This window comes from Haliaeetus leucocephalus, unplaced genomic scaffold (assembly GCF_000737465.1).
Source record: "Haliaeetus leucocephalus isolate CR32 unplaced genomic scaffold, Haliaeetus_leucocephalus-4.0 Scaffold195, whole genome shotgun sequence".
Lineage (NCBI taxonomy): Eukaryota > Metazoa > Chordata > Aves > Accipitriformes > Accipitridae > Haliaeetus > Haliaeetus leucocephalus.
This window is the reverse complement of record NW_010972631.1, coordinates 3,455,549-3,476,010: the sequence shown is the minus strand read 5'-3', so window position 1 is coordinate 3,476,010 and position 20,462 is coordinate 3,455,549. Positions and strand designations below refer to the sequence as shown.

The following is a 20,462-nucleotide window of genomic DNA, read 5'->3' as shown; positions in this document are numbered from 1 at the left end:
GTCTGGTTAAATAATTGTGGTCTGTGTAGCTTGTTTCTGCTGAACAGCATGTGCAGGCAGCCCTTTAAACACATACACACACCGAGAACTGCTTCAATCTCGTCACCCATTTGTAACAAGATTTGTACCAAATAAAATGGAAACTAATATATAACCCTGGTTAATGCAGTACCAAGGCTGAAATTAAAAGCGTTGTTATTCTCCTTGCTGAGGGAGAGCAGAGAGCAAGGTCACACTGGTCATTTCTGAAGCAGAGAAGGGGAAAGGGATCATCAGTCAGGACACTTTCCAAGTAGAACATATTTACAAAACCTGAAGCGTTCCAGCTCCTTGAATGAGGTGATTCTTGCATGCACTTCATCAACTTTCTTTTGTAGAAGTACAAGAGAAAACATAACTACTCTTGCAATAAGAAAACTTTCTGGAACCCTTTCAGGCTGTGACACATTAGGAATACTGAAGTACATGATTAGTATTCTGCCTTGTTTTTGAAAGCTACCTCAAAACCTCTACCCAGACCTGCTCTATATCCTACAAATGAACCTTTTTAATTGTGTCACGGATTAGTGTCTAGCCATTAGAAGGATTTACATAACAGTCCAAAAACCATTTCCCAGGTGATACTCCTATATAGGATTTTTTAACTCTGGAACGAGTTTTATCGTACGTATACACACATCAGTGAACCAAAATAAAAATTGGGATACATCACCGATATTAATGAACACAAATACTATCAGATATTCTTTCCAATACTTTCTAGGAGAATTCATGGAAAAGCTGGCCTGTGGGTGGTCTCACAGGGTATCAGAAGATGCTTTACCTAAAAAGCTGGTTCTTTGTTCTTCATTTCTACATTGTGCTAAAACAAGCTCTAATGATCCCTTTATTAATTTGTATTATGGGTTTTGTGCCTTGAATGAATATGCAGAAAAATGTATAAATGGGAGGGGCTGCAAACTTTTTTCAAAGCCAATGGAGTTTGGAAATTTAAATGATGTATGTGCCTGCCAGCATGCGGAGCTGCAGACAGACTAGCATCCTAGCAGCAGGTCAGCAACAGGCGAGTGAGGCTGGGAGAATCTCCCCCATTTGAACTCTAGTTCAGATGCAACCGTTTACATCTGAATTGGCACTAAGCAATAGCGAGAGAGACCTTATAACAAGACACTACTAGCTTAACAGCATAAAGGCAGTCAGCTTTACTATTCTTTTTAGTATCTCATATAAAACAGTACTTTATTAAGACATTACACAGGAAGATAGCAGTAGCCATCCAACTGTAGCAACAGCCACAGGAATTTCAGCATTAGGCTTTGTTACTATATCTACTTCTACTTTGTTTTTTTTCCTTCCAAATATGGTTGGAGTAAACACACAAAAACACACTGACCCAAAGACTATCCATCCAAAGTGATTAGATAAGAGCCAAGGAAAGGAAACTAAAATATGCTCGCTAAGGGTTTAATACACAAAATTTTTGTCAGGAAGGAAAGAGAACAGCCAGCTCTGCTTTTCTTGAAGCTGAGAAGAAATACAGGAGGGATTGCTAGCACCGCTGATCTCTAAACCAGTTCTGGATCCTCAGGATTCAATTTAGCTATGCATTGGACCCCACTTAATATTTGGAACATCGGGTAAAGCAAGTGCAGCAGAAATATTTTCATCAGTCTGACTCAGAGGGCAAAACAGCTATTAAGAACTAGACCCTATCTTCATATCCACGCACACAGAGTAAGCACTGCTCCCAGCCAAGAACGTTTTCCCTAAGCTATTTCTAAGTATAAGTGGAAAGACAGAAAAGCATATTGTACATAGGCAGGTCTACATGTCAATTTTTTCACTCTTTCACTGTTACATTCTATAAATAACATATTTCTCTCAACTACAGCAAACTATCTGTAGGTACCTAGCCAGTAGTGTTTTAAGTTGCTAGCTTTAACAATTCACTCAACTGAACAGATGACAGCTTGAAAGGGAAATGACAGAACGCTCCCAGGAAAGTGCTGCCTGCATTTTGGTACATGTCTAATCTCACTGATCTTATTTATTTATAGGTGACATTCTCTCACTTCTTTGTTATGAGAACAATGGTTGCTCAAGTGGAAAAAAACCAGTAAATCAGCACTAACTTTGAGCCACAGCAACTTCACATATTGGGTCTGATAAACAAGTGAAATTCTCAGAAAAGCTATCGTCTTCTCTCACGTGGATTTAAACCATAGCATACATCTATATACATTTAAAAACACCCCATGAAACACTCTTACTGCACTAAAAGCTGTTGGGATGTATAGAAGTGCTTAAGCCCAGACAATTAAAGTTTTGAATCCCTTATTTCTTAATGATATATATTAGGTGCATGCACATTAGATTTTTTGTTGAATGGGATGCAGTCTTTTGAATTAAGTTTCTTGATTGTCACCACTCACTGTATTTGGCTCATATTCTGGAACAGTCTCAGAGCACTTGAAGTGCATTCTTTTTGGATAAAAAGTAATTAGAAGATATGTTCCAGGAGTTCACCTAATATGCCTGAGCTGCAAGCAGGCATTCAGTCCATAGGATCAGACTACAGTTAGCCCAAAAGTGAAAAAAAAAAAACCACCAAAGCGAAAATACTCCAAATCTCCTGTTCCCTACCAAAGAAACAAAACAAAAACAAAAAAAGAAAATCCAGATCAAAAACCCTAAAAAATGTAAAAAAAAAATCCACCTCCCCTCAAAAAATTAAAATAAATTTTTGAATATCTCCAAGCCTCAGATGCTCTTAAAACAATCCTTGACACTGTATACTGTGGGCATCTCGTCTACAGATCAATGCCATTCGCTATTGAAAACACAGGCCATAAAGTGCTGAGTGTTTACTACTTACATATATAGATTTGCAAACTGTATGCAAGTGCATTACTTTAATTAAGATCTAAGAAATTGGTGTGGAAACTATTCTAACATGAGCATGGGGTACTGCAAGTGCTCTGTTTTTCTCTTCAACAGAATACAGAAGAGAAAAACGTCACATTCTTTTTTATGGTGTACTTGTTATATTTCCACTGACACGTTAACATAAGCGAGAATAATATGATTAAATTATTCTGAATTGTGCCGTCATAAAGAATTACACTTGACTCGGAACAACTGCAAATTGGAAAAAAAAAAAAAAGCCTGCAATTCCAAGAGGAGCAATAGCAGCAGGTTTTGGCTTTCTCCCTAAAAAGAGGTTCCTGGCCAGCGGAGATTCTAACTCACCAAGATGTTTTGTGCTATTTCTACTCCATTATAATTGATTAGGTCAAGTGCAGCCCCAATAGGTCTTCTTTATTGTTAGCCAAACTTTATAGTTTATTCTTCTCTCTTGCAAGCTCCATAGCTAGCGTAGCTCTAGTACATGAGTTTCTTCTCCAGTTGCCAAGATTACTGAGCCTGTAGAGCTCCAACATGTTTGAGCAGGCTAAGACCACAACAAGGAAGGTGGTCAGTTAGCTAGTCAATGCCATGGAGGTTGCTTTAAACCTTCTTTGAAGTAGATGGCACATTCAGCAAGGTTTCAGTCCAATGGGGCAACCTTTTCTCGGGAACCCAAAAGTAAAAAAGCACACAGGCATCCCCATTTCCTATAAGCTATAGGTCCACCAGACTCCATTTGATCTGGTTTCATTCCGTTCACACACATTGCAGTATTTTGAAGTTGTCCCTGCTTTGAGCAAAAAGCTGGACCAGGTAAGTTCCAGGGGTCCCTTCCAATCCAAATTATTCTGTGATTCTGGTCTCGGTTTCTAGGCTATTATTAGGGCATCCAGAAACCACAGAGAATCCAAACAAACCTCAAAGCTGTAAAACAACTTTAAGAAAGGTAACTGGCATGGGAACCGCTGACAGCTGAAAAGGGACAGAGGAAAAAAGAGAACAAAAGATTCCAAAAATCAGAGACAGAAATCTAGCAAGATGAACATGAATTGCCCCCTTTTCCAGGTGAGCGAAATCAGTTATGACAGCCAGACAGACCATCCTTTCTACTTGGCTTGAACTCTCAACTAAAGCAACCTATTTGTAGGTAGCTAGCCAGTAGAGTTTCAAATTGTCTTTGCTAGCATTCATATTAGTTTATTTAGTAACAAAGGTAGGACCTACTTTAACAATTCACTCAAGTGAAGCAGATGACAGCTTGAAATAGTTGGTGTGGAGGCTTTTCAAACCTTTCATTTATATGTCTCTTCTGCAGCACCCTTGGACCATGGCTTGCAGCTTAATTTCCATACACCAAAACCTCTGAGAGATCTAAATGAGGAAAGTGAAAACAACTGGGGTATGGGAAAAAAAAAAATTATCACAGATGATTTGCCCTGTAGACCCAGCCAGAAGGTTTTCAACCTGAGAATTTATTTCATGATGATGGGATCGTCCACTTAGTAGTTATTAGAAGAATTCCTTGAAATTAATATTAACAATTTTGCTTTAGAAACAGCCCCAGATGGCCTTCTCTCAGGCCAGACAGAGCAGGATGGGCTGAGAACTACAGGGTTCTGCTAGACCTTTCCCCTGCAACAGCTACTTATGCAAACAGAATGAAGCTCTAAAGAGAAAGCACTGCCTTGCGTTTGTCTGAATAAATATTTCCCAGCTTCTCAAGGAGCTGCTCTAGTTGCACTGTATTTCCTTTACAGAAGTGTTGATAGCTCTTTGAAAATTCCACAGACAGCAGCAGAGGAACCAGAGACATAATAGCTTCTCTTTTTTTATAGTATTCCAAAACTTGTACAATATTGCCAAGAGACTTGTATTCAACAGAATTTACGAGTTTGACAGAGAGGTCATGCACATGTGCTATGTGTATGCAGATATTTCTTCCTCCTCCTGCTATTTATATAGGGAAAATATAAATGCTTAGCTGAATAACTGAAACCTCTGACTGCAGTAGATACTAACAATAGTAACCAAGTATCAGGCTGACAAACAGTCCTTGTTCCTTGAGTACCTACAAGGTAAGTCCCCAGATCACAGGCCCCTGTTCTTATGGCAGACTTTAATCTCCTTCACTTCTGCTGGAAGAGCAACGTGACAGGACACAAACAATCCAGGAGAGTCCTGGAGAGCGTCAGGGATGATATAGGAGATACTGGGTGAACCAGCCAGGGGTGATGCAGAGCTGGATCAGCTCTTCACAAATAAGAAAGACCTGACTGGGAGTACAATAATCAATGCCAGCCTTGGGTGAAGTGACCATGGACTAGTACAGTTCAAGATCCTAAGGGGACTGAGGAAAGCAAGTAGGACATTACAGACTGGACTTACGCCAAGGGTAAATCATCCCTGATCAACCTGATTGCCTTCTGTGGTAAAATGACTGGATTTATGGGCAAGGGGAGACAGAAGATGTCATTTATCTCACCTTAAGTAAGGCTTTCAAAACTGGCTCCCAAAAAATCCTTGCACCCAAGTTGGGATATTACAGTCTAGATGGGTGGACAACCATCTGAGTAAAACACTGTTGTTGGATGTAAACAGTTAATGGGTTATACTCCACCTGCAGGCCAGTAAGCAGTGGCATGCTGCAGGAGTCTGTAATGGGACCTGTCCTGTTTGGCATCCATATCAATGACCTGGAGAAGGCAACAGAGCATACTCTCACCAGGTTTGCAGATGACACCAAATAGGGGCAACCGTGGATACACCCAAGAGCAGGGCTGCCATCCAAAGGAACTTCACCTAGAGAAATGGGCTGACAGGAACATAATGAAATTCAGCAAGGACAAATGCAAAGTGCTGCAACCTGGAAAGGGAACAATACACACACTGCAATGATTCAGGCTGGCGACAGACTGACTGGCTGAGGAGGAGCAGGCCTGTTGAAAAGGACCTGGTAGACAGCAAACTGAGCAGAAGCCACCAGTGTGCATAGGCAACAAAAGCCCATGGCATCCTGGGCTATATTAGCAGCAGCGCAACATGCTAACAGGAGCAAAGATTGAGGGAAATGATCATACCAGTTTACTTGGCACTCATTAGGCTGCATTTATGATAGAGTCCAACTTTGGGTCCCCAATACAAGAAAGACATCAATGAACTGGAGCGAGTTCAGTAAAGGGCCACCAAAATGATCAGGGGCCGAAGCACATCCCCTATTAAGGCACTGGGCTTGTTCAGCCTGGAGAAGAGAAGGTTTGGGGGGGACCCAATAGCAGCCTTCCAGCACCTATGCTGAAGCTAGCTAGAAGACAGAGCCAGGCTCTCCACAGCAGTACGTGGCAGAAGGACAAGAGACAATAGGGATAAGATAAAATAAGAGAGGCTCAGACTGGATATAAGGGAAAAAAAATTCCTCCCATGAACACAAACACATACATAGGTTGCCCAGAGAAGCTGTACCGTCTCTGTCCTCAGAGGTTTTCAAGACCTGACAGGATACAGCCCTGAGCAACCTGTTCTCTCTCCATATCTAACCCTGCTTTGAGTAGGTTGGACTAGAGATCTCCTGAGATCCTTTCCAACAGGAACTACCCTATGGTTTTATAATAATATTCCACTCACATTCCCTATGATGATATTATGAGCTCCCTCCACTAAGTAGCATTCAGACAGTGATCTTCATAGTTTTAGGAAAAAAGAATCATCTCAAAAAGCATCACAGCTTTTAGCACCAGACACTGGTACATGTTGAGGAATGCCAGGTACTTTCATTTCCATTGGTTTGTATTATTATTGTTGCTGATGTTACTCTTTGAGACAGGCAGGGGAAAAAAATGAACACACAGTCACATTGGTTTCACGGATCTGTGTAAGCCAGCTGAATCTGGGCCAAAGCATTGGAAAGCCTTATTGAGATAGGCCAACTGCAGTGCAATAAACATAGACAAAAAATAAAATGTTCCCCAAAATTAAACTAACATACTTTGACAAAAATTACTAGACAGATAAAATGTCAGAGCACAGCCTAAATTGGGTAGTCTAAGTCATGGAAAAGGCTTATAAAAATACTCTCTTTGCAAGTTCCTTAGCAAGGAAAACTACAGGAGGGGGAGTAATGTTGTGTAGAAGGTATTCCTTTAAACCCCAGAACATGCTGTTGTGATTACTTCAAACACTTCAGTCCCATATGCCACATCTGAGAAAACCACTCAATCGTTAACTTACATTTTCCTTTAACTACTCATTTCAAGGCAGAGTGGAATAGCAACATATGTGATCTAGAGAGGCTGAGGCTCTCTTCACACTATGACTCAAAAGAAGAGTTTCCAGCCAGAACCAGTTCTGCTCCTGCAAACATGTATTCGGTGTTGCTAATAGAAATTCATTTGCCTATAACAACATGTATTGTCAACTGAAGAAAGGACAGGATGGGTAAGGAAAATTCCTGTTCAGGTCATACCACCTTCAACTAACAGTGGATTTCTCACAGTGCTAGTACTTGGATTCCAACACCCACAGCACCAAAATGAGATTAATGGGGGGGTTTATTATTATTATTAATGAGATTTGATGAGAGTAACAGAGTCACAGAATGCAGAGCAGATTCATCATAATGGATCCTGCTGCAGTTTTCTACAGCTGTATGTCTAACTACTGCACTATTGCTCTGTTCTCCACAGAGCAGCTTCACCTGTGTAAAGTAATGAAGTGTAAGAGGTCAGTACAAAATAAATGTGGCTTTTATGCATGTGCCACATTTCCTCATAGTATCTGAAAGATTATTTCTATGTATTTAAGTAAATACATGCATGTATTTTCAGGGCCAAAAAATGCTTATCACTGTATACTTTCAGAGCTGCACTGCTGGCAATATGGAGCACAGCCAGACAAGCATTACCTTTCTGTAGCTACTTACTAATTAAGTATTTTCAGGATTAGGTTCACAGATATTAATTCATCATGTAGGCTTTGTGGTCACTGCAGAGATCCCATAATATAAAACAGGAATCTATTTTGAAATAACAAATTATTACAAAATATGGGAGGATTAAGATATAATTCAATATTTTGACATGAAAATAGATTCATTTTGCTAATTGTTAAACCTTCATCGATGTATCTTTCAACAAAAATCTTATTTTGCTCAGTATTTACACTACAGAAGCATAATTTCTAAGAATGTCGCAACAATTATATGTAAAGGAAAATGTACACAGCCCCTTCTGTTTAGAGGACATACACATGCATTGCTTTTAGCATATTTTAGAAAAGAAAAGAAAAAATATTAAAAGATATCTTTGAGGGCAACAGTCAGCTCCACTACACAAGGTGTGGCAGGATTTTTATTCAGCCTTTAGACATTTTCTGTGCAGGATGTTTTCTCTAGGGAATCAACATCAGAATCCCAAGCATGGGAAAAGAGTTTATTTCAAATCTGTATCACCTCTGCCTTTGCAATAGCTAGCAAAGTCTTCAGATAGCTAAATATACCCTTAGAAAGTCAGCCTTCATTCACATCATTGCAGGAGAAATGAATTCTAGCTTCTTGAAGAAATTAAGTTTCACTGAGTTAAAAACTACCAAGTATTGGTTAGCTGAAGGTTGAAATACCTCTTCTTGCAGGAAGTATTGACCTGAGCTTCCTCTCCCCACTCTGCTGGAATGGATGCAACTCTTACCAATGCTGCCCAGGACCAGGAGGCTTAGAGGAGGCAGCCAAGGGTCAGCTACCACTTCATCTAATTGGAACTAATCTGCATGTGGCACAGCATGCCCTGAAGCCAGGAGCAGGTTTAGCTACACAGATGGATGATTTCTTCCTGCCTATTCAAAACCTCCCCCCCCCCCCCCCAACATTCAGCACTGGCCACAATTTGCAGTCCTGTCTAATGGATTTTCATGGATCTAGGGAACTGTACATGCAGGAGACTGAACATCCACTAATACTATCTCTACTTGTAATTGCAATTCAGCAGAAGGTACAAGAATATGGACAAAATATGTCAGGACTATACAGATTACACATGGGTCTACTTAGGTGTGATTTTAAAAGAACTAGCAGCCTACAAACTAGAAGATGACTCCCCCTCCAAGAAAAGAAAACTGTAAATAGAAACTAGATTATAGCAGTACAAAGACAACATAGCAAAACATTATCTAAAAAGACTAATTATACAAGACCAAGTACTTTATACAAGTTTTCATCCTCAAAATTTCTCAAATGCTGCTTCCCTTTTCAGATGAGAAAACTAAATGACTAAGATTTAATAATCACAAGTGCATGACCTAGTTTCCAGTCCAATGCCCAATCTACCACAATATTTTGTCTCCCTTGCTGAAGCAGAGCTCACTAATTAAAGGGGGAAAAAAAGTGTGTGCTCATACTCACTACATTGGTCTGAAGTAAGACAAAGAAAGCTTCAATCATATGTTTAAAGATTTGTGAAGTATACCTCAAAGCAAACCAGAAAGGGTGCCTGTTAATCACATTCCTTGTTTAAATTGCTAGCGCAACATTATGACAACTAAACTGCACTTTCCTATATTCACCTATTCTTCTTACCTGTGTTTTACTCACTACATCCTCACTGCAGAATAAAGTTAGAGGACTCAGTAACTATAGAACCAGAAGAAAGTTATTTCTTGCCATAAACTACACAACAGTAAGAAGTTTAGGAAATAATGTTAGTTTAAAGGTTGTGTTTCTTTATCCTTAAGATATTTTTTTTCCTAAGAATTACACCTCAGAAGGAAGCACTCGCTTTTTATTTTCTACTTTGAGTTTATCCACGTACTCCAAGAAGCATGAGAGCTCGGTACCTCAAACTGCCTGGCAGGAGAGCAGAGCTCCAGTTTCATGCAGACTCCTGACCTGGAACACTTTTGCTCTTCCAGAAAATGCAAGGCCAGTGACCACGAGACAGAGCCAGACCTGTCATGTTTCCCCAGGTAAGATGTGAAGTGAGATGTTCTACTTTTCCTGAGCTTAGATGAAGTGTTCCTTTCAAGCAGCTGCTGAGGGCATGTGGTGAAAGCCACCTTAGACGCAGAAAAAAAGCGGTACAGCGAGTGAGACACCTTTTCTGATACCTGTTTACACAGATTCACCTACATTTATTTATTTATTCTCACCTACAATCGATGTATTTAGTTCAACCACTGCAGTGTTCTAAATGTAAGAATTTGTATGCAAAGTAAATATACAAAGTAAAAAAAAAAAAAAATTCCGAATTATCAAGCTATTTTAAGGGCCATTCCTTATTTCTTTACCTGACCCTTGACCGACCTAATAAACAGACAGCCATGCCAAATCCCCTATCACATGAGCAAGAGGAAGGCTTTAGCCAGCCTTCACTTAGAGAAAGTAAGCCTCATCCTTAGAGAATTTGGCATGAAATCTTGCCTTAACAAAAAGCAACACCACAAAAAAAGATAAACCACACTGCTTTTATGCTCTCCTAAGACTATAAAAATTGTATGCCTTGAAGGCATAAATTTGTATGCCTTAAAAGACAAACAGCAGATGTCTTCATGTCAAGAACTCTGTTAAAAATTACATTACCTCCAGTTTGTTGTTACACATAACCTACGCATAGAAATAATACACCAAAGTTCATTGATTTCATTAATAGATGTTTGTTACATCCAAACTCTTATAAATTTTTTCAAAGAACTTCAACTAATATTCTGTGCAGAGGAAAAGCTTTGCAGTATAGCAGGGAACAAGCTCGCCTTCACTGGGCCTGAAAGCTTTAGATTAAGTCTGTAAAATGACATCTACACTCTGCAGCAACCTGAAAAAAACAAGGATCCCAGTGAGAAGAAGGTGGAAAGGGGGTGCCACTGAGCTTCAAAACGCTCCTGGGATAGAGGCAACCTGAAACATCCCAAGATGGAGTTGTGTTGTAATCAGAAGGACAACTGTCCCACTTGGGCTTCGGACAAGAGCAAGGCAAGAATTTCAGAGAAACCTTGGGAGTGAAGATGTCAAGCAGTCAACTAAAACATAATGTGAGGAAGACTGAAAAGCCTGGGCAGAGGGAGGAATAAACTGCTACAAGATCTCACTCCTGCAGAAGGTCCAAAAGCCTGAATCCTAATCCCCTAGCAGAAGGCTCTTCATTCCTCTCCCACTTGCTCCTAGGACATGACTTTTAACAATGCCTTATGCCTGGCAAAACCAAAGGTATGTAAACCCAAGGACCTTAAGGAATTACTCCAACTACTGCTATAGCACAAAATCAAGAGTTTGAAATGTATTTTCATAATAACTTCCATTTGCCTACAAATGGCAGTGGAAAAATTTACCTTTCAATAGTCAGTGCCTTGGAATCCAACAAGGATTTTATTCCACATATTTATCATGGACTAAAACTGCTGAACACGTCAGCATTAGGGTTCAATATTCTGTATTTGAAAGAATCTTAAAATGGTTTTATCAGCTATTAAATTACCCCTCTACTTTACATAAAGAAACTCAGTTGTAATTTTAACACATTTTAACGATGGCGAAAAGGTCCTACAAATCTTGAAAAGTCATTTTTTAAGAGTTTTAGAACCATACACTTAATCAGCCATCAGTTGGTGAAGTATTGCATTTTAACACCTCACATTTTTAACCTAAGTTTATTAGCTAGACAGTAGTCTCTTCAGATCTTAAGCAGAGTGGAGAAGTGTGTGTGTAAGAAGCAAAGATGCAGGAGCATCATCAATGCTTTCAAAAAGGCATCTACCTACCAACTAACACAGGCTTCCTCTGCTTCAGGTGCACTGCTCCCATCCAACCCCTCCAAAAAAACATCATACAGGAGTTGAAGATTCAAGCCAAATCAAACCAACATTAAGCGCTTCGCAGATTCAGGTATTCATTTTACTTTAGCAATACAGCATTCTTCTATTCTGACTTCTATCTGTAACTATTGAGCTCTTTTGTACTATTTAAGTAAAGAGGCTTTACTGCCACTTTTGTAAATACACCTGCACACATAAATCTGCTTTCTGAAGTCAGGTAGCTGGAGGAAGAAATCCAGTAAGTCAGGTAGACACTAGTACTGAAAATTTCATAACATGCTTCATAATCACCACTATGCACTCATCTCCAGGACAGATTTAAGGCAGAGATTTTTTTTTTTTTTTTAAAGTCATTAGTAAAAGCCAAAATTATTTTTGCCTTTGTGGGAAAGGGAATGATGTATTTCATAACTATTCTTGCTCTTCTCTTGCAAAACAGTGATTCTGTACAATCCAATCTCCATGCCAAAAGCAAACTTGCAAGTGTATCACTCACGGAGGACAAGAGGAAGAAAGCTAAACTGTGATATCCCATCTAACTGGATGCCAAAATCATTTAATACCTCATAGCACCTACTCTGTTCCAAAGATACACACAATTAATTAATAAGACAGATAACCCTAAAATACTGACTGAAGACTGAAGATTGAGTTTATTTAAGCAAAGTTACGCTGAACCAAAAGTGTTTGTAATTTTTCAAACCACTTGTAGGGATATTTATTTTATCAATACACAAAAAGAAGAGGCAGAACAGTGACTTTAGTTTTAATATTAGTTATTAGGAAAAAAAAAAATATCAGTTTTTCTAAGCCAGAAACAGGTAACAGTTGCTACTTGAACAATTATGTAAAAACCTAAGCATAAACATGCAATGACAAAATGCATTGCTGCTCTATGCCTCATTTATATTTTGAGAGCAAAACAGTGATGAATTTGCTTTCCGAACTCTTATACCAGACGAGTACATCCTGACATACTTCTACATCTTTGGCTGAAAGCCACAAGTATTCAAAGCATAAGAGAATTATGATGCTTTTTTTTCAGCTCTACATTATGTATTCTTTATGTATATAGAAAGTGTTTACTCCACACTTCCTCCACTTCCTCTACATTGTAAACAACCTCAAGTCCTGCACCAAGTATTGTGTTTCACACAGGAATAGGCACTAACAGTATCCAAGTAAACTACAGACACTGATTTCAACAGAAAGTACTCACTGCCTGCAAGAACTGCCTGCAGGGTGCCCTGTGACGTCCTTCTTCTAAGTCAGGATTTTTGCTTCCTGAATTATGCAACAAATTACATTAGCAAAGCTTAAGCTTTGATAAGACCAAAACTTGTTTTCTTATGCTTGCAATTCAGGGGTTTTTTTAGTTCACTCCTAAAAAAAAAAAATTTACTGAGGAATATGCATAAAATTATTTTCACACAAAATTAATTCAGAGATCTGTTTTTAACAGAAACACATTTAGCTTTCTTCACAGCATTCTTTTTTCTCTGAAATCACCCAAAGATTTGGACTATTTAAAGTCAACTTAATCAAAAAATGAGATACTATAATATTCATAATTTTAAATAAAATTAGACTAGTCTCAGAAAGGTCAGACTAGCCAAAACCAATTATCTTGCACACTGAATGAGTATTTCAACATTTCCTTCTAAATGGGCTACTAGGAATCAAGTTTGAGAAGTCTGTGGAGGTGAAAGGCACTCAAACTCTCCAAGTAACAAAGGGGTTTGGTTTTTTTTAAAGGATTAACGCACCAGTGCTAATTTCATGCCAGTTTTGCAGCAGCTTCCCCTCTTGCATCCCCCTACCGTTAATTTACTCTCAGCTTACACTGCTAAAACCAGTATCAGATTCAGGTCCTTAGTCCTTTCTCTAATATCACCCTACACAAATTTATCATCCTCATAAAAGCCATGAGCTTATTTGTGATTATGGTCCAACCTAGATTCCCCATGGCTGTGTATCATGGCAGTCCCAGCTCCTGGAGGTGTCTGTAATGTGCATCATACTGACAATATTTTGAGACGGTCTTAAAATTCCTACTATCTTGCTACATGTCATGAGCACAAAGGACACCTTACAAGAGCTCTTCAGATTTGCAGGGAGCACAAACCGCTTGCTACTGTGCTGAAATCTCAGAATCACATCCTCCAGCAAATGCTTTTGACACTTTGAAACAGCTGCTCCGCTGCAGAATTCTCTGAAACTCGAAAAACCTAACTGAAGGACCTGATTGAAGGGTATTAATACTCTATTTCAGACCTCCATCAGTCACTTATTTAGCACAACGGCAGGGAGCCACTTAGCCCTCAGAGCCTAGAGCAACGATACCTTCGGCGTGAAACCCCGCATCCAGCCCAGCGGCCACGAGCGAGTCATGCACCGAATACACAGCTCACCTGAGCAGGCACGGGAGGAAAGGGAAAGGCGTAACAAAGCAAAGATGGCACATTTTAACTTGGGGTCACGGGTCAATAAGAAACGTTGCTGTCACACACGTTTCACTTCCTCCTCCCCCCAGAGAGGGAAGCGGGGCTGGGGGAGAGAAGTTTGTGCCTCCTACGGCCGCAACTTCTTTCTTTTTCAGAGACGGCTCGATACAAGAGACTGATTCAGCAGAATTGGATATACAAAGTAAAGAATGCAAAATAAGAACTTCTGTACTCTGAGATAAGCTTTCCTGCAGAAAGCACAAACATTCTCTGCAGTTTATTTTACCTAGACAGAAGTACAATTTCTCAGCAAGCTCTTATCCTGCTTATTGTCAGCATCCATTAATAAGATTAAAAAAAACAAGTACTGTGGCCAGCACCTCTATAAAACCTAGTGTAGAAAAGCCCATTTAACCCATTCTAAATATACAAATCCTGTTTGCAAGGTGCTCTGTGCTAGGATTAATGCTTCTATTCAAGTAGCATTTATAACCAGTGGGCATAGGATTCCTCAGCCTAAAGAAAAAAGGTCAACTTTGTTCGTGTTCAATTACTGAAGTTCACAAGAAAATTACAAAACTGAAAAGTGTTTTTAATGTCTGAAACAGCTTCACAGCAAAACAGTTCTAGGTTTCAGCTTCTTGTGACAACTCATACCACTATTCAGTTGCTATTACTGCTATATAGCTTATGATGTAACTTCTTCTCCTTCATTTTATTTGCTTTTAATTCAAGTCACAGAACTTTGTTCCCAACTCTCTGTCTCAGCACTCTTTTTCATAACTGCAAGCAAAGAACTGGAGGCTAAGAGGAAGAAAAAAAAATGTAACACCAACCGCAGCAACTTACCTACTAGGTCAGGAACAAAGTAGTAGGGTGCAATGAATGCTGCAAGCTGTATACATAAAATAGAAGTCAGTGGTAAAATAATCTGATTGAAACACTTTGTGCTTTTCCCAAGATTTTTTTCCTTATTAACAGCATGCAGGACAAACCTGCCTTAAAGTAAGAAAGATGGGAAAAAAGCACAGAATTAATTTTTAAAGCCCCTTCACATATACTGTAAATAAAAGCACTCATACAAAGAACATCTTGCATCACAACTCCTCCCTCACACCTCAGGAAGGTGATTTCACAAAGAGAGAATACACTGGCAACGTGCGAACCTCCTCACCCAGTCCTATGGTACCCACCGGTGAGCCACCACTGAGCTCACACCCTTGCCCAAAACCCAAGCATACAAGGTAGCTGCAGTTCTGCTAGTCTGCAACTTATGGTTCTGATTGTTAAAGAGCAAACAGCTCTGGTATGAACCACCCTCACACTTGAAGAACGTCCTATTTTAGGCTGCCGTTCCACAGAACAGCAACTCCAATGTTGGAGACCCCAGTAATAGATCAAAAATGCAATGCTCACCAAACACACAGGCAAAATCAATACAAGTTCCCTCTAAAAGATTTCAGACAAAGACCAGATTGATTTGCTTTTTTGTGCTAGCACAACCACTATACCATTTACTCTTGTCAAAGACCAGAAAAATAGCATGTGCTTATCCCTATCAAGATCAGAACCGCACTGCTAGGTGATCTGATAGTAATAAGAACAAGGAAATACTTCTGTTAAAAACTACAGAGTTTTTCAGGGCAAAAAGTTTATAGGAAACAAGGAGGTAGAAGAAGGTGAGAGTGATCAGCAACTATAGCCTCCAAAAATTTCCTCAAATTATACCCTTGCTATCACATGGAGCTGACCATCTTCCAATCTAAAAGATGCTATCATACCTACTACTACTTAATATGAAACCATCCCTTGCAGTATCATGTAAGCTCCAGAAAACCTATTTTACAAATTATATAGATACTTCTAATATGCCATTTTAAGGAGTGTTTTCCTTCTCCATCCCCAGCTTCATCACTTTTCTTCCCAGAATGTCTATCTACAGCTAAGGCAAAAGCAACACTCAGTGAGCACCGGCCACTCCAGAGGACCCAGCCAAAGTACACATAAATTTAAGATGTGAAAATATGAACATTACCAATGGAAGGAAGATTTCTACTGCTTGGTATCGGATAAAGGAATAGATTTATTTAGAGAAGCTTCTTAAATGTTTCTTCTCTTTTACCCATCAGATAGAGAAAATCTGACTGGAATGCTTCTGATTTTTTACTGAGGTCTGGGTTTTCTGAGGCCTATTACAGGGTCACCAACAAATGTCAAAGTCATAAGACCTTTTTTATTTGTCACCCACACCAATCACAGGATTATACTTTCTCAAAATTAAATTTGATTTTAGTGAAGCAACTAGCTGCATACAGAACAAAATATATCTGTATTTCACAAGCATTCTCCTCCCACTGTCTGAAACATAGGGGCAAAATGGGAAGTCCATGCTTCTCTCTAGCTCAGATAACAATTTCACTTTAAAAAAAAAGTTTACAATTGTTTTTTAGTAGATTAGTACACAGAGCATGTGTAATCTGATGGGAAAGACAAGCATTCATATCTTATTAACCCCCTAATAAACTGCTCATTCCCTCAGCCTTGAACTGATTATTCTAAGAAAGTATCACTAGAGGCGTCCTTCGGTCTTTTACTCCTCCTGAGCGATCCAGTTTGGCCACTGTCAGAAATAAGACATTGGGATAAGTGAACCTTTGGTCTGTTCCAGTATGGTTCTTGTATAGTAAAGCTCATAGTGAGTCAATAGACTGACAGCAAACTTGAGGCAACAGCTAATGTCACTGCTTAGCTGAGAACCCACTAAGATCCAGGGGCATCACATACAGGAGGTGGTAAGGATAAAACATCAATGCCATTGCAGGTGGGATTGAGACTGCGAGCTCTCAGATATTCAGCAGATCCATCAGACAGCCTGTTCTGAAATTCTCCGGTGCTTTAGTGCATCTTGATTAAAGGGAAAGAAAAAAAGAGCGACCAACAGTTTACAAGCACACTACACTCAGCAATGATGACAGCAGTCAGTCAGAGGAGAGGAGCTAAAAATCAAGCAGCTGGGGAGGACAGAGAGCCCTCCAGCACTTAGATTTAATAGACTCACCAATTTCCTGCTCGCTGAATCACTCTGCAAGAACACGAAAGCAGCCTGGAAGCAAAACACTCCTCCAATGGCAAAGTTTCTCAATCAGAGAAGTGTTTAGACTTGGCAACTAAGACAGGCTATTAGAAAAGTTTGGTATTGAAATACACATTTGCATATCTTCACGTCAAGATTCTGAAAATAAACAGCTTATGGGAAACTATGATCCATTAACCTATCAAAAGATAAAAAAATAAAGTTTAAATTATTTGTGTGCTTTAAAATCGCAAACTTGTACATTGAATAAAGCACAAATGAGATTTATAGTACGAGTAGAGCAAATTACTTTCACACTTCTGTAACTCATCAGCTCAAAGAGCATACAACTCCCAGCCAAAGGTTTCTAATGCAATCCGTTTCAGTGAAAAGAAGTGAAACTGTGTTTGTTTTCCTTGTCATTGCTATTTACAGTGTGTTTAGTTGCCTGAGGGGAAAAAAAGACAATTACCAAAAAGGTTCTACATACACTTTTAAACACTATGGACCCAAAATGTGAGGCAATAAACTGAATCGTGATTAGTGTCCATAGACTTGGACACATGTCCCCAAGTAATTAAACTCACTGTGTTACAATCTGCTGTTCCTCATGATTTTTGATGCATCACTGTTGCTAAGATGGGGCAAACCACTCGGTGACCTTGTAAAAGCAGCAACAGTTTCATATGTAGGCAAAATGCCCCAACATAGAAAAAAAAAAACCAATGCAAAACCACCAAACATTTTTATTAAGCTTTTCCTCAGTGAAGTTTGTACATGTTTGTGAATTACTTACAAAGTAAAACATAAAAGATTTAAGAACAACATTGCCTAGGTCTTCAACATACTTCAGTGCTTAGTATGTTCTGGAAATTTTGCCATCCAGGCAGAAGTAGAAAGCAAGTGGAAAAGAAGAAATTTGGATGTTTACCCTGGCATTCCCACAGCCCTTTCTCTCACCTCTTGCCAGCCATCAAGGTTAAGTATAAAAAGTGATGTATGCACTAAGCATGCAGAAATCCAGCTTTATTGTTGGATGAGTGGGGCACTAAATGGAGATGGGTATTTAAAAAAAACCAAAACCTAGCTCCTTATGTCTCCTTACATCTATTTTTAAAGATGCCCAAGTATAAATGGTTCCCTGTCAAACTTTCCTTTCAACTTGCCTGAGAAAAGGAATGCATTATTTGAGGATGCAAGCCCCAAGCTTCCACATATTACAGCATACTTCAGCTTTACCTGCTTGACCGGCCAGCTGTCTTGGTTTGAGGGACTCTGAAAACATAATTTGTCTTATTTTTCTACAAGTCACTGCTAGATACCACTACTTAGTACTTACAGTCTACTTTTGCCAAGTATATGCAAATAGGACTATTAAAACTGGCACCGTATCCAAAAGAAAGTGCTGATACCGAGGAATTGCAGCTCTTAGGGCTCAGGAGATAACAGAAAGTTCTGGCACTTCTGCAGAGCTGCAAACAATCCCTGTACTTTAGAATCATTAAAGGAGATATATTATCTATTTCAAATTGAATTCTCTGCAATCTGATGCTTGTTTAACAGCCTTGGCAATAGAAAGTGAACTGGGAGTACCAGCTCCCATGCATACAGGCAGGCCACAAGCTATCAAACTGGCAACTATGTTGGCAGCCCTCCATATATTTGATTTTATTGCCCATCTATATATATATTCGGCGATAAAATATATACATATTAGGGGGTGTGCATGTATATGTGTGTGTGTGTGTATATATATATATATATAGTAGGGTGTTATACATCCACACCCACCAAAAATCACTTGTCTCAGTCAGAAAACTGGCTTACTCATTCTTCACCAGACCAGGACCAGACCCTCCTCACAGGCATGATGAGACCAGATTTTTCTGACCTTTTCTAACCCCATATTCTGTGTTAGCTGGGTAGATGTGGCTGGTAACAAACAACTACTTTTTCTTGCTTCTCTGCTGTACGGTACATATGTGCATGGCTGAGGGGGAAAGGAAGAAAAAAGCCTAAGCCAGGAAGTAAGCAAGACCCTTCCTCTTTAGCACCTCATCTCCAGGTATGTTGTTCAGAGGCAAGATGTATGATGTTTGAGGGGAAAAAGGTAGCAATGAGCCTGCTTTGCCTCTGACTGCCCTTTATTCAACACATTTTAGAATAAGCCCCATTTTACTTCTTAAGGTAGGTTATTTTGTTGGGTTGGCTTTCCAGTTATTCTGAATCAGACTTTTTTCCATGAATACTGCAGCTGCTTAAAAGCAATCCCAAGTAAAACAGCCTCTCCTTGGTTTCTTCTTGGGAGTTTTACATTTTGGTTAATTTTCCTTTCACCTCACCTCAGGAGACCTTCTCAGGCCTACACACACACAGACGTAAGACAGCCTCTGAAGAAACTTTGTAGTCAAGCACCAAGACTAATAAAAGCACTATTCATCTAAGTAATAGATGGAGCTTTTACGGATGAGTCAACCTATCCAGCAAAACTAGAGACATAGTTTTTGTCAATTTATACAACTCAGCAGTAAGTAAAATGACTGTATGTACACTCTAATGCAGAGGTACAAGTCAGAGTACCATTGAAAGTAATGTGCGAGAGCAAAGCTGCGGCTAAGGACTCGACCAAGTCTTCCTGTGCTAGGTGTGTTTATCATCTACCTTTGACTTTAGCCATTTGTCATTTTGGCAGCAAATCCAGAGCCTGTCAGGCCGATAAAGTATTTTACTATCTGAACTTTGCATCTTTATCAGAGCTGTGCAAACACTTACTTTACTCAGCTTTATGTTTTCCAGATTAGTTTAACATGTTTACAAAGTTTTATCGAGCTGAATTACCATTCTCAAGTGAATTAGAGATGTGACAAAAAGGTTTTGCTGTGCTACCGCATCTCTTAAAAGCTGACTGCATTCGCTGATGCAGAGCGGTGGGGAAACCGGAGTTGAATGTTACCACTGCGAGCGCAATAACGGTGATAAAAATACCTTTCCCACCTGCCAGGGGATAAAACATAGGACAGCAGGAACAGCCAGGCTTTTGCCGGCAGGAAACAAGCTAGGGCGCCCGTGGGAAAGAGTGCTGGAAAAGGGGGGTACCGGGAAAACACAGACACGGCAGCGGGAACTCGCATCGGAGCGGGGCACCGTGCCGCAGCATCCTCCCCAGGCTCTTGCTGCTGCTTCTCTTCTCGGGAAGACGCGGAGGGGACGGCGCCGCTGCCCGCCGCGGGCTCCGCGCCCCGGGGCCG

General features: G+C 39.8%; 1 protein-coding gene across 1 annotated transcript in view; it reads right to left on the bottom strand.

The window, feature by feature from the left end:
• ME1 (malic enzyme 1, NADP(+)-dependent, cytosolic) overlaps nucleotides 1-20,462 on the bottom strand; it is a 180,651-nt gene that overhangs the window by 159,946 nt on the left and 243 nt on the right. The gene's annotated exons all lie outside the window — the stretch shown is intronic.